A 12,699-nucleotide genomic window follows, 5' to 3' on the forward strand; every position below is an offset into this window, starting at 1 on the left:
CCTCCCTCGCTCCTCCAGTCTGCTCTTCACACTTCATTGGCCATAATTGCTCCGCTGCCTAGGACTCCACCAATCACTTGCCCAGGAGAATGGACTCTCATAATCAACATAGATCAATCCAGATTTACCTTCTGGAGCTGGGGCAGAGCTCAACAGGATCTGGGTTTCTTCCAGCAGGCGATGTGGGAGAGGGGCTGTTGTCTCCCAGCCAGCTGTGTCTTTCACGCTGTCTCCAGAGACCACCTTGGCAGACACGAGAATGGGCTGCGCAGAGGCTGAGCACCCCCGAGGAAGGGAGCGTCCAGTTGGCTGCCTTGCCTCATTGGCTCCTCATCATTTTCCCTCTGGGTCTTGGCAGACCTTGGAGGCTCAAGAAGCAGAGGATAAATCTACTTTTTCACCAGGGTATGCTAACTTGGAGCTGAGGCCTCACCAGAGACCTCTCATCCCTAGGCTCTGCCCTTGGGGTGCTGGTGTCAACTCTGAAGAAGCAGGGCTGAGTTAAGAGGCCTGATCCCCCAGTTCAGAACTGTGCCTGGTACTTAGCAACAGCTCAATAAATATCCTGTTTCATCGTTTTGTTTTTTTTTAAAGATTTGATCCCCAGCCTTTGGGCAAATTACTGCTCTTCCCCAGGCTTCAGATTCCTCACCTGCAGAAATGGGAAAGTAAAGAAAAAGGGAAAAAATTGATATAACAATATCTGCCCCCTCATCCATGGCCTCCTGACCCCAGAACAGCAAGCATTGTCTGTCGTCCCCCCTCACTCCCCCACCCGACCTTCCATCTTCCTTTCTCTGTTCAGGACTGGGGAGAGAGAATGCCTCTCGAGCCCCCTGGGCTTTCAAGTGCTACCCCAACCAGCAGCACCAGCAGTATCTGGGAACTCGTCAGACAAGCAGATGACAGGAGCCCACCGCAGAGCTCTGGGGTCAGGAGATTGCCAGGCTGAGTTTGAGAAACACTGACCTTCTCAGGTGAAGCTGATGCTCCTGGTCCAGGGACCACACTTCGAGAACCACTCAACCCTGGCTGTTTGTGACAGTCACTTGGGCTTTGAAAAATCTGAAGTCTTGCCCACCTCCCCTGCAAAGATTCTGAGCTAACTGATTCGGGATGGGCCTGGGCCAGTTATTTTAAAAGCTCCCATGTGGTTCCAGCGGGAAGCCAGGGTTTGAGAACCATAGCTTTACACGTTTGGGGTGGGGGGGGATGTTCTATCACTTACTTCTTTACTTGCATTTAGGCCTTCATCCATGTGAGCATTAATTTGTGTTTACATTTGTGTATTTATATCATATGTGCTAGTTTGTTCCTGTGGGGAATACAGTTTAATCGGGCTTCTGGTATTCTCACTGATTCTTCCATTTGCCCACTTCAGTCAACACACAGTCATCGAGCCTCTATAATGTGACAGGCACGCACTTGGTGCTGGGGAAATGATGAGCAAGACAGTCCCTGTCCTCATGAAACCGACAGTCTAGCTGCAGAGGGAGTGTGGAAGAGCTGATACCAATACTGTGCATATTTGTGCACAACCAGGTGGGTCTAGACACCTCCAGAGCACGGTGCTGGCTCAGGGAAGGGTCTGCAGGGAGGGGGTGTTCCAGAGGGCTTCTGAAATACAAGTAGGAGTTTTCAAGGCAGAGTGGAGGGAGGACAGTTGATAGCAAAACCCAGACATGAGAACATCCAGCTGAGTGTGCAGAGCTGGATGGGGCTGGAGACCAGGTCAGACAGGGCCCCACAGAGTACGGCAAGGAGTTTGAACTTGATTTTCAGCGCAGTGGGAGGATGTTCCGGGTTTTTCAGCAGGAGAGTCTCACCACCTGACTTAAGCTTTAGAAAAAGCTCTCCAGTTATGGGTGGAGAATGGGTTGGAAGGTGAAGAGCAGAAGACAGAGGCCAGAGAGCAGGACACTGCAGCTGTCAGGTGAACCATGCAGTGGCCCGGGGTGGGGGACAGGAGAAACTTGAGTTGAGATATATTGGGAGGGGGCACCCCCAGGTGAAGGTCCCATATGAGGGCTCCTGGGGACCTGGAGTGGAGAGCTGGCTGGGGATGGATGCTGGAGGCGGGGTTCTGGCTGAGGCTGAGAGGACTCGATTATGAATGTCCAGGTTGGCCCTCAAGCCCCCGATGGGGCCGCCTGCAGGTCCCACGTGACCATTGTTAGTCTGACTGGGGGTCGGCTCCCTTGTTTCAACTAAAGTCAAATGAGACCATTGTCTTGGTACAAAGACTCAGCTTAAAAATATTCAAAGTGCAAGGGCCAATTTTTTAAATTAATGTTCGATGGGCCAGGACTTGGCCACATGCCCTCGGGGAAATGATATTCTTGGAGTGGGGGCAAGGTGAAGGATGAGGAAGGGGAACAAAAACTCATCTTCAGGTTTTCCACCGTGTCCCAGTCCCAGGTCTCCTCTCCCACCAGATCAGCTCAGAAGCCATCTGCTTCTGGGTCCTGCAGAATGGGTCCCTGCTTGCTGTGCAGCCACCTCTCATCTTCTTTTCATCTCTGTCAAGGTGGGGCCCTCTGCTTGCATAAGCCCAGGGACAGGAAGCTCACTTGCTACCAAGGCCACTTGTGTTATAGGACAGTCCTGATCATGAGACTCCGCTTCCTTCAGTTGAACTGGGGCTTATCTCCTGGGACCCCTCCCTTATCCTTACTAAACACAACTATGGCCTCTCTGGGATCCCAGAACATCTGCACCCTCTGCCTTATTCACTTATTCATTCAATACATTTTTTTCCCAAGCAAGTCACTTCGTTTTCCTAAGCATTTTTTCATCCAACAAATGAAAGTAATCAGTGCTACCTTACAAGTTTTCATGGGTGCCAATGAGACAGGGAAGGCAGAGCTTTGTTAGCGAGTATGTATTGCAAAATGCTGGATTTCAGCCATAAGAAACCCAAAGCAGTCTTTTGAGCATTGGTCTGCGATAAACGTTGTGCCAGGACTGGGGACGCAGAGACAAATAAGACACAGTCTATTCCCCTTGGGCCAGTGGGGGAGACAAGTGAGCAAGCAGTGAGGGGAGCACCTGCCAGGGAGCATGATGGAGGCATCTAGTACAGCCTGGGTGCTCTGCTGCTCCTGAGAAGCTGCAGGAGGGGACTTCTCACCTGAGACCTGAAAGAGTTGCTTTCCAGAAGAGGGCAGTTACAGGATGGGCAGGCGTGTGCGAGCAAGGTGTGAGCCTGCTCCAAACTGAAGCCTGTGTGTTCATGGCCCCGCCCCCTACACCCCTGCAGGAACCCCTGGACAGCTCTCATCAAATGCAGGTGATGCCCAGGCTCTTCCTCGGTCATTTGTTAACATAATTCCAGACTTAGAAGTCGCAAAACTAGTGCAAAGAGTTTCTGTATCCCCTTCCCACAGATCCCTCAAGGGTTATTTCCCTGCCTTTTCCTGCTGCGTCATGCACTCCTTCTCGCCGCCCCCCCCCCCCCCCGCCGCCCCCGCTGCATACACACACAGTCATGCATATGTGGATATTATCATTTTACCTCAATCATTTGAGAATACATTGTAGACCTGATATCCACTTACCCCTCAATACTGCAGCATGCATTTCCTTAAAGCAAGGGCATTCTCTTACATAACCACAGTGCATGGATCAAAATCAGGAAATTAACAGATATAATATAATTATCCAATCTACATAGCCTATTCAAATTTCACCTATCATCCCACAAATGTCCTTTAGAGCAAAAGAAAAAAAAATGGTTTTGTTTTGTTTTTTTATTCCGGCTCAGAATCTAATTCGGAACCATGTGTGGCATTCAGCTGTCACTTCTCCCTAACCTGAAAATTTCTTCCATTGTTGTTTAAGACCTTGACATTTTTCAAGAGCATAGGCCAGTTGTTTTGTAAAATGTCCCTCAATCTGGGTTCCTGGGTTGTTTCAGTGTTTCTTGATGCGATTGGCAGCCAGTTTTCTCCATCAGAAAAGCTTGGGCTGCTTTTTTAGAAGGCAATTTTCTGGGCCCCAGGCCAGACTTCCCGCATCAGAACATTTGAAATGGGCCTGGGTATCAGCCTTTGATCGGACACCCTTCCTGACCCTCTGGTGCGCTGCTGGCTTGAGGCCTTCTTCTGAAGATGCACTTCCGGTTCTGGGGGCTGGGGCCTCGGGGTGGTGCTGCCTGGCATGGTTTTGGTCACCTCCGCTGTGCCTCCACACAGTACAGCTCCCCGCACTCAGGGGTGGGTGCAGACCGCTTGCACCCAGAGGGGCTGGCACAAGGGGTGGGGCCAATCCCTGAGGCGCCAACAGAAAAGGGTCAGAAGCCTCTGATGTCTAGGCCACAGATTTTTCCTGACCACCCTCTGGCTTAACTCTGGCTGGTCTTAGACCTTTGCCTGGTGCCCTGTATGTGGCTCTGCCCAAGGGAGGCCACTGTGGTGTCTGCCCCATGACTTGCAGCTGTGTGGCCTTGGGGACGTTGCTTTCCCCGTCTGAGTCCCAGGGATACTCATCTATAAATGGAAAGAATGACCTGCATCTTTGTGCAGGGTGGCAGTGGGATAGGAAACAGCCTCCCTTGAGAAAGGGCTAGGCATGTAGAACACTATCAGGGAACGTGGCTACCCTTTCCTTGTCCCTATATTTCTGTATTTTGCAGAGCTGCAGTGCAGTATAGCTGGCACGGCCTCTAGCTGTGGCAACTCTCAATGTGTCCACACTCCCCCAGGAGCCGCAGTCATGGGCCTAGCATGCTGGAGGTGCTGGGGCCGGACAGTCCCCCAGTGTGGACTCCTCTAGTGACAGCCAGTGACCCGGAACGCTTCTGGGCCTGGCCGGCACTGCCTCTGTGTAGCCCTGCAGGCTGAGGCTCTTCCTACCCGGGCCTCCTCTCCGCTCCCTCCTGGCACAGGTGCCCAGGTGCCCAGCTGCCCAGCGGGGCGTCCCCCTGCCTGCTCCTGCCCTTCCTCCCCTGTGTTACTCAAAGGCATCTACCCTAGTAAACCTCCTGTGCTTCTGACTCTGTCCTCGTGTCGGCTTCTGTTCAGACCCCAACTGACCCAAACCTCAAGGGAAACACCAGCAAATCCTCTTAAACATCAGATGAAAGGAACCTCCCTTGATCACGTTGCTGGAGCTCCTGGTTTCTTGTTAGACAGTGTCCCAATGTTACTAGAACTCTCCGTTGTGCTTGGGCTGCTCACCCTGTCCCCGTTAGCATTTTTTAATATAAGAACGCTCGCCTCCAAGAGCAAAATATGCACAGTCCTTCACTGTACGTGCATGATAATGAGATGCTCTTGTCAGTAAACTGTCCTCCCCCACGTTGGCAAGCCCACGTGGCTTTGTGATTTAAAAAAAAAAAAGTTTATTATGAATTTCCCATTATAAAAAGTAATGCCCATGTCTGTGCCACAGACCGGAGGTGCTGATATGGGGGTGAAGGCGCACGTATATAGCGCGAACAAGGGAAAGGGATCCCAGGGGTGAGGCTGGGCCGCCGCTGTGAGGACCCCTTGCCCTTCATGGGTCCCGAGGTCAAACGAGAACGCTCTCGGGGGGCTGTGGGCTCAGGACCTGCACTTAGCAGGGGCTCAGGACCGGCGCACCCGAGCAGCTCCCGCAGCAGCTGCGCGAGCCCGAGCCCGAGGCGCGTCCCGGAAGGTTCTGTGAAGGTCACAAGGGGACGGTTGAGGACCGAGACGCACGCCGCCCGCATGCCGTGGGGTCTCCCAAGGCCCCGCCTGTGCGTCGAGAACCTTCCGGGTGCGGCTCCGAGGACTTGGGCCGTGGGAAGGCACGAATCGCCCGCGCCCCAGGAAGGCCCCGCAGGAGGCGCCCGCCCCCGCCCCCCCCCCCCGTGGACCGCCTGTGCCCGGCTTCACGCCACGGCCCGGCTCGGCTCGAGAAGGCAGGCCCGAAGCCAGGCTCGGAGGAGGACGGCTCCGGGGGCGTATCTCCCCCGCGCCCGCACCCGCGCGCCTACACCCGCACCCGCGCGTCTACACGCTCACTTGTGCACCCACACCCACACGTCTACACCCACACGCGTGTGCCTACGCCCACACCCGCGCGCCCACACCCACACCCACACCTGTGTGCCTACACCTACACCCATGCATGTACACCTACACATCTACACCCACACCCGTGCGCCCACACCCGCGTGTCCACTCCCACACCCGCGTGCCTACACCCACACGCCCACACCCACACGTCTACACCCACATCCACGTGCCTATACCCACACCCATGCATCTACACCCACACATCTACACCCACACCCGTGCACCCACACCCACACCCGCGCATCTACACACACACTTGCGCACCCACACCTACACCGGGCGTCTACACCCACACCCGCAGGCCTACACCCACACCCATGAACCTAGACCCACAAAGCTACACCTACATGCACACACCTACACCCACATATCTATACCTGAACATCTACAGCCACACCCACATATCTACACCCACACACATACACCCACTTGCACACATTGGCATCCACACATCTATACCTACACCCACACATCTACACCCACACCCACACATCTACACCCAGACATCTATACCCACACACCTACACCCACAACCACAAATCTACACCCACACATCTATACCCATACCCACACATCTACACCCATACCCACAAACCCACATCTACACATCTATACTCACACTACTACCCCCACATATCTACATCTACACTCACATATGTACACCTACACATCTACATCTGTGTCTTGTGATTTAGCTGCCTAAGATTTAATGTGTATTTTTAACATAGAAAATATAGTGTTAATGTTCTCAATATTTAAAAAAAACAAACTTCCAAACAAGAAATAAAAACAAAACAAAACAAAACAAAAACAAAAACAAACAAAAAAAAAGAAATAAAAACAAAATGTCTAGGAACTGTAAATTCACAAAACAAATATAAAAGGGCAGAAAACACTTGAAAAAAGACCAGCATCAGTGACATTCAAAGACATCTAAGCTCCAACATTCAGATATCTTTGGCTGTGAAACTGGTAAGGAGTTTTGAAAATAACAAGGTCTGCTTTTGGAAAGGGTGTGGAGCGATTATCACTTCTGATACTTTCTTACTTTTTTGGAGAACGGAAAACAGACTCAACTTTCCTGGAAGGCAATTTAGCACTAGATATGAATGGGTGGGGGGAATGGGTAAAATGGGTGAAGGGGATTAAGAGCTACTAACTTTCAATCATAAAATATATAAGTGACAGGGACGAAAAGTATAGCACAGGGAATACAGTCAATAACATTGTCATGTGCTTATCATGCTGAGCACATTTCATAATGTGTTTAATAGCTGAATTAGTATGGTGTACACCTGAAACTAATTTAATACTATATTTCAACTATACTTCAATCAAAACTAAAAAGGAAAGCACACAGGCCTTAAAAATGGACTTGGTGGCATTTCCACCACTACGGGTTTTCCTGAAGAATAGAGAGATGAGAACAATTTGAGCTTCAAGACCATGAGCCATTTTCCTGATTTTTTTTTTTTTTTTTTTGCTTGAGCAAGGGTCGTGGTCACCTTGCTTGCAAGTTTGTTCCTCAAAGCAACCTGTGTGGCTTTGATTTTAAAGAGGGGCGATACAAAGTCCACAGAAAATGTGCTGTGGACTTGTGTGGGTTCAGACCCCATCTGAGGCCCTGGATCTGTGAGGATCCCTGAAAAGACCAGCGGGGCATCTGGAGCCTCTTTTTCCATGTTATGCAGAGCCCAGAGGAAATCACCTAACAATGCACTGTCAGGGTGAGCTGTGCACCCAAAACGCCTGCTTTGCTTCTGCCTGGAATGATACCAGCTCAGTGCTGTCACCCTGGCTACCTCACGCTAATCGGGAGCTCTCTTTAGCAGCCACATCTGATTAATCAAAAGGGGGACTTGCTTGTTAAGCCACAGTGTAGTAGGTAAATCCTGGAGGTCTGTGTTGGGGGAGAGGGTGGACCCTGATGAGCGAGGTCCTTCCAGGAGAGTGTCTCGGGGACCACTGCTATAACACTTGCTGTTTCGTGTGTGCTCATTTTGGGCCAGGGGCTGACCTCTGTGCTTTTCTTAACTCGTTTCACATTAACCACATTTTTGTGAGGAAACTGAGGCACAAAGAGATTTAAGTAACCTGGTCAGAGTTCCGTGGAGATTGAGTGGCAGAGCCAGGACTCTCACATCAGGGTTGTCTGATTCCAAAGCCTGTGACCTTGAGGGCTGTTACGCTGCCATTCCCTGGCCATTCATATTCATTCATTCATTTATTCTTGTATTCATCGACCTCCTACTGTCAGGCACTGTCCTGGACATTTGGGACATAGCGGTGAACAGATAAAACCCCTACCTTCCCTGAGCTTCTGTTGGAATGGGAGGAGGCAGACAAATTAATGAGCCAATGAGTGTTGAGAATAAGAAAAATAAAGCAGAGTTAGGCAACACACACACACACAGAGAGAGAGAGAGAGAGAGAGGGGAGGGTGTTATTTTAGCTAGGGTGGTCAGAGAAGTCTTCTGGGAGGAGGTGACATTTTGAGCAGAGACCTGAATGAAAGGAACCAGACTTGAAGATCTTTAGAGGAAGAGCAGACCAGAGGCAGAATGTGTGCCTGGTCCCCCCAGTACAGAACCAGGAGTGCTTCTCTGCCTCTGTGTCCCAGAGCCCTGGGTCTTTGCTTACTCTGCCCTCTCTGTTCCTTTCACCAAGTCTTTGTTATCATTCATCTTTGGGCAGGTTGGGAGTAGAGCTGGACCAAAGTTCCATGGCTAAGTCATTCTTTGGTTCCCAGCTGAGGTGGTTCCTTCCTCAGCAAGTCATCCCTGACCTGAACCAAGCTGAATCAGGTGCCTCTTTGGTGACCTCCCCCCATCCCCTAGGCAGTGTTCCAAGCGTAGGGAAGGACAAGTGCAAAGGTCCTGTGGCAGGAACAAGGTTGCAGGGCTTGAGGGACTGAGATGGCCAAATACTGAATGCAGGAGTAAGTGGTACACATTGAAATCAGAGAGTTAGGGCAGCCCAGGTGCCTCAGTGGTTTAGCACTGCCTTTAGCCCAGGGCATGATCCTGGAGTCCCCGGATCGAGTCCCACATCAGGCTCCCTGAATGGAGCCTGTTTCTCCCTCTGCCTGTGTCTCTGCCTCTCTCTCTCTCTCTCTCTCTCTCTCTGTCTCTCATGAATAAATAAATCTTAAAAAAAAAAAAGAAATCAGAGAGTTAGTGGTCATCAGATCATGGAGAGCATTACAGGTCGGAGTAGGGAGCGGGAACATTTTTCTAAATGTGCTAGGAGAGGCTATTGGAGAATCTTAAACAGGGAGATGACACGATCTGATTTACATTTTCAGGATATCACTCTGGCTGCTGTTGCGGGGTGGGTGATGGGAGCAGGACGAGGGGCAGGCAGACAAGTCAGCGGTCTGTTGCAGGGGAGCTAGTTGGGCCACGGTGATGGTCTGGGCTGAGTGGAGGAGCATTCCTGACTCCACCTCTGGGTCCACCCAACAGTAGCCACACCCTGGACTATCCCAACTTGTTCCAGACACACACCCCGTTCCTCTCCATCTGCCTTCCGGACTGCATCACAGCACAAAGGACTTGTGCTAGAAACTGGACCAAATGGGCGCAACTGTTCAGGGAAGGACTTGCAGAGGATTATTTGAAGAGATAGTGGGTTTCTCGGGGCGGGTGTGGGGGGTCTTTATCCTGTTTTCTTGTGCAGCATCTATTTCCCCCTTTTTCCTTTGGTGACCCACCTCTCCTGCCCCCATTCTTAGTTCACATGCTTATGTGCAACTGACCCATCCCCCAGCTCGAGAGATGGCCAGGTGACCCAGGCCTGGCAGTCAGTCCATCCCATCCTCTTGGTCACATTGACTGGTAAGGAGACGGGCATGCAATCTAGGCTGGCTCAATGCGACTCAGTCCCAGCACTGTGACAGAAGTTTTGGGGACAAATCTCACTTTTATGGTGTGGTTGCCCATCTGATAGGATGTTAGCCTGAAACTTCTGGAAGCCTCATTAAGAGTAGAAACAGTCAGAGAGTGGAAGCTTAGCCAGAAAAAAAGCAGAGAGGTGGAGAGATGCATTCCTTTTTTTTTTTTTTTTTTTTTTTTAAGATTTTATTTATTCATGAGACACACAGAGAGGGAGAGAGGCAGAGACACAGACAGAGGGAGAAGCAGGCTCCATGCAGGGAGCCGACGTGGTACTCGATCCCGGGACTCCAGGATCACGCCCTAAGTTGAGTAGCCGCTTAACCGCTGAGCCACCCAGGCGTCCTGAGAGATGCATTCCTGATGCTTTGAGCACCTGGATCCAGCTGTGCCTGAAGCAAGTGCCCATGGAAATTTTTTGAGTTAACAAATTCTTTTTTATGCCTAAAACAGTTTGGGTTTCTGTCGGTTTCCTAAGGAGGTGGCAAACACTCTGAGTATTTAAAAAGAAGCTGGGTGGCTTTTCTTTGAATTCTTACCATGTAAAGAGCAGGAGGAAGCCCACTGACAACACCTAAAGCTTATTGGAAATGCAAATCCCCGGACCTCTGGAATCAGAACCTGCATTTTGACAGGATCTCCTAGGGGATTTGTATGCACATTGCTGTTGAAGAAACAAGTCCCTGAAAACAGTCCAAGCTTCAGTAGAACCAGATGACCTTCAAGGTTCTTCTCAATCCGGGGACCTCTGACCTGTGTCTCTCCTCTGAGCTGCTAGGGAGGAAGTACCCCAGTGTGGGGGACGTCAGGGGCAGACGTAAGGGCCATCACCGTGGCCATGGTTGACAGGTGAGCTTCACATTTTGGATTTTATTCTCTTCTGTTTGTGCTTTACATGCTTATGGCTTAGGGATGGATGAAGGCCAGGAAGGGTGTGGAAAGGAGAGAGGCCCCGGGGAAGTAGCCAGAGAAAGAAGTGCGGGGGGCAGCTGGGACACTGCCCCGGGGGACGTGGCTTCCTTAAGTGAACCTTGTGTCTGCTCTCCTAAGGGAGAAACACATTCTTTTTTGTGATGCCCATGACAGAATCCTGGCTGTCCTTTCCTGGGAGAGACGATAGTGGAAGAGAGAGTGACCTCCCCCTACTTCATTCAGAGGTGGGGGAAGGATGGGGGGGTGGGAAGGCCAGGCTGGCCAAGGTCGCTCTCTGCTTGACAGGTAGTAGGTGCTCACAAACACTTGCTGAGAGACACAACAACTAAATGCAACGTGCAATCCTGAATCAGAGAGAAATTGCTCTAAAGGGCATTATTGGAGAAATTGGATACGGACTGTAGGTAAGATAATAATATTGTAACACTGTGAAATTTCTTGAGTATGATAAAGGTTTTGTGGTTATGTAAGGGGATCTTTCTTCAGAGGACACATGATCATGTTTAAAAACAAATAGGGCCCCAAATGTCCACAAGTCATTCTCAAACAGCTTAGCAAAATCATTTCATTATTACGATTAGTGTGTGTTTGTGTGTATGTGTGAGAGGGAGGGAGAGAGAGAGGAAAGAGAGAGAGAGTAAAGGGAACTCTCTGTATTATAGTCTCTACTTGGTTAAGCTGAAAGCATTTCTCAGAGTCCCTTTCCATGTATGGTTCTGAGTGAGAATTGGCCAAAATCGACATTTGCCCAAGATTTGGAAGGCAGAAATGAAGCAGGAGCCATTCCTCTCCGGAAGCCTCGAAAGTCAAAGGCAGTGAGAGATCTGAGTGCTCAGGGATCCAGCTTGTCCTCACTGTCCCCTGCCCTGGGGCCTGCTGACCGGCAGCTCCAACTGTCCACCCCACATCCAGAGTCAGAAGCTCTGTGCAGGCGATGGCCGTCCCTAGATGATTCCCCAGAGCAATTCCTTTGGTTGCAGGATCCAGTGCAAACGGCAAACACAGGACCCCTTGTTCAGCAAGTGAGGAAGAAGTGCTGATAAAGGTACTGAAATATAAGGCTTTTCTTTCCTTCCACGGTCTTTCTCTCGGTTGGTCACGGCATTTTTAAATTTGCTGTTTAATGTCGTTCTAAGTAAAGGAAAATTTAAAATCTAAATCTTCACCATACATTTTATTGTTCACCTGTATACTATGCAAATGCCAATATAGGAGCACGTACTTCTTATGTGAATTACACAATATGCGTTTCAAAAATGGAATACATGCACGTGTATTCTGTTCTCTCCCCAACAGAAGAGACGTGCACAAGACTGAGTTGTTTCGATTTCACTTCTTGAGACGTGCACATTTTGCCAATACTCACTACTTCCACTTACTGATGCTCGGGGAAAGTATGGGGTTCGGTAGCTTTCCCTTTCCTTCTATGCCATCATTTTCAGTGTGAGTGGTTGGCTAGAAGGGGGAAGCAGGAAAGCACAGGCTAGGGGTCCTTGGGTGCTGAGCATTTCTTCGAGCGCCACTGCCTTTTTCTGCACTGGAAGCAGGTTCTCGTTTGAACAGAGTTGTGACCTCTCAGAGCCCTGCTTCACAGTGAAAACATCTCCTTTATGTAGCTCAGAGTTGTTTTTATTTACTCATTCCAGGACTTTTGGCAAACTCAAGCTGTATCTTGCTGTTTTTTTTTTTATGAGATTTTATTTATGTATTCATGAGAGACACAGAGAGAGGCAGAGACACAGGCAGAGGGAGAAGCAGGCTCCATGCAGGGAGCCCGATGTGGGACTCGATCCTGGGACCCTGGGATCATGATCTGAGCCAAAGGCAGACGC

Source organism: Canis aureus, chromosome 19 (assembly GCF_053574225.1).
Source record: "Canis aureus isolate CA01 chromosome 19, VMU_Caureus_v.1.0, whole genome shotgun sequence".
In the NCBI taxonomy this organism is placed as follows: Eukaryota; Metazoa; Chordata; class Mammalia; order Carnivora; family Canidae; genus Canis; species Canis aureus.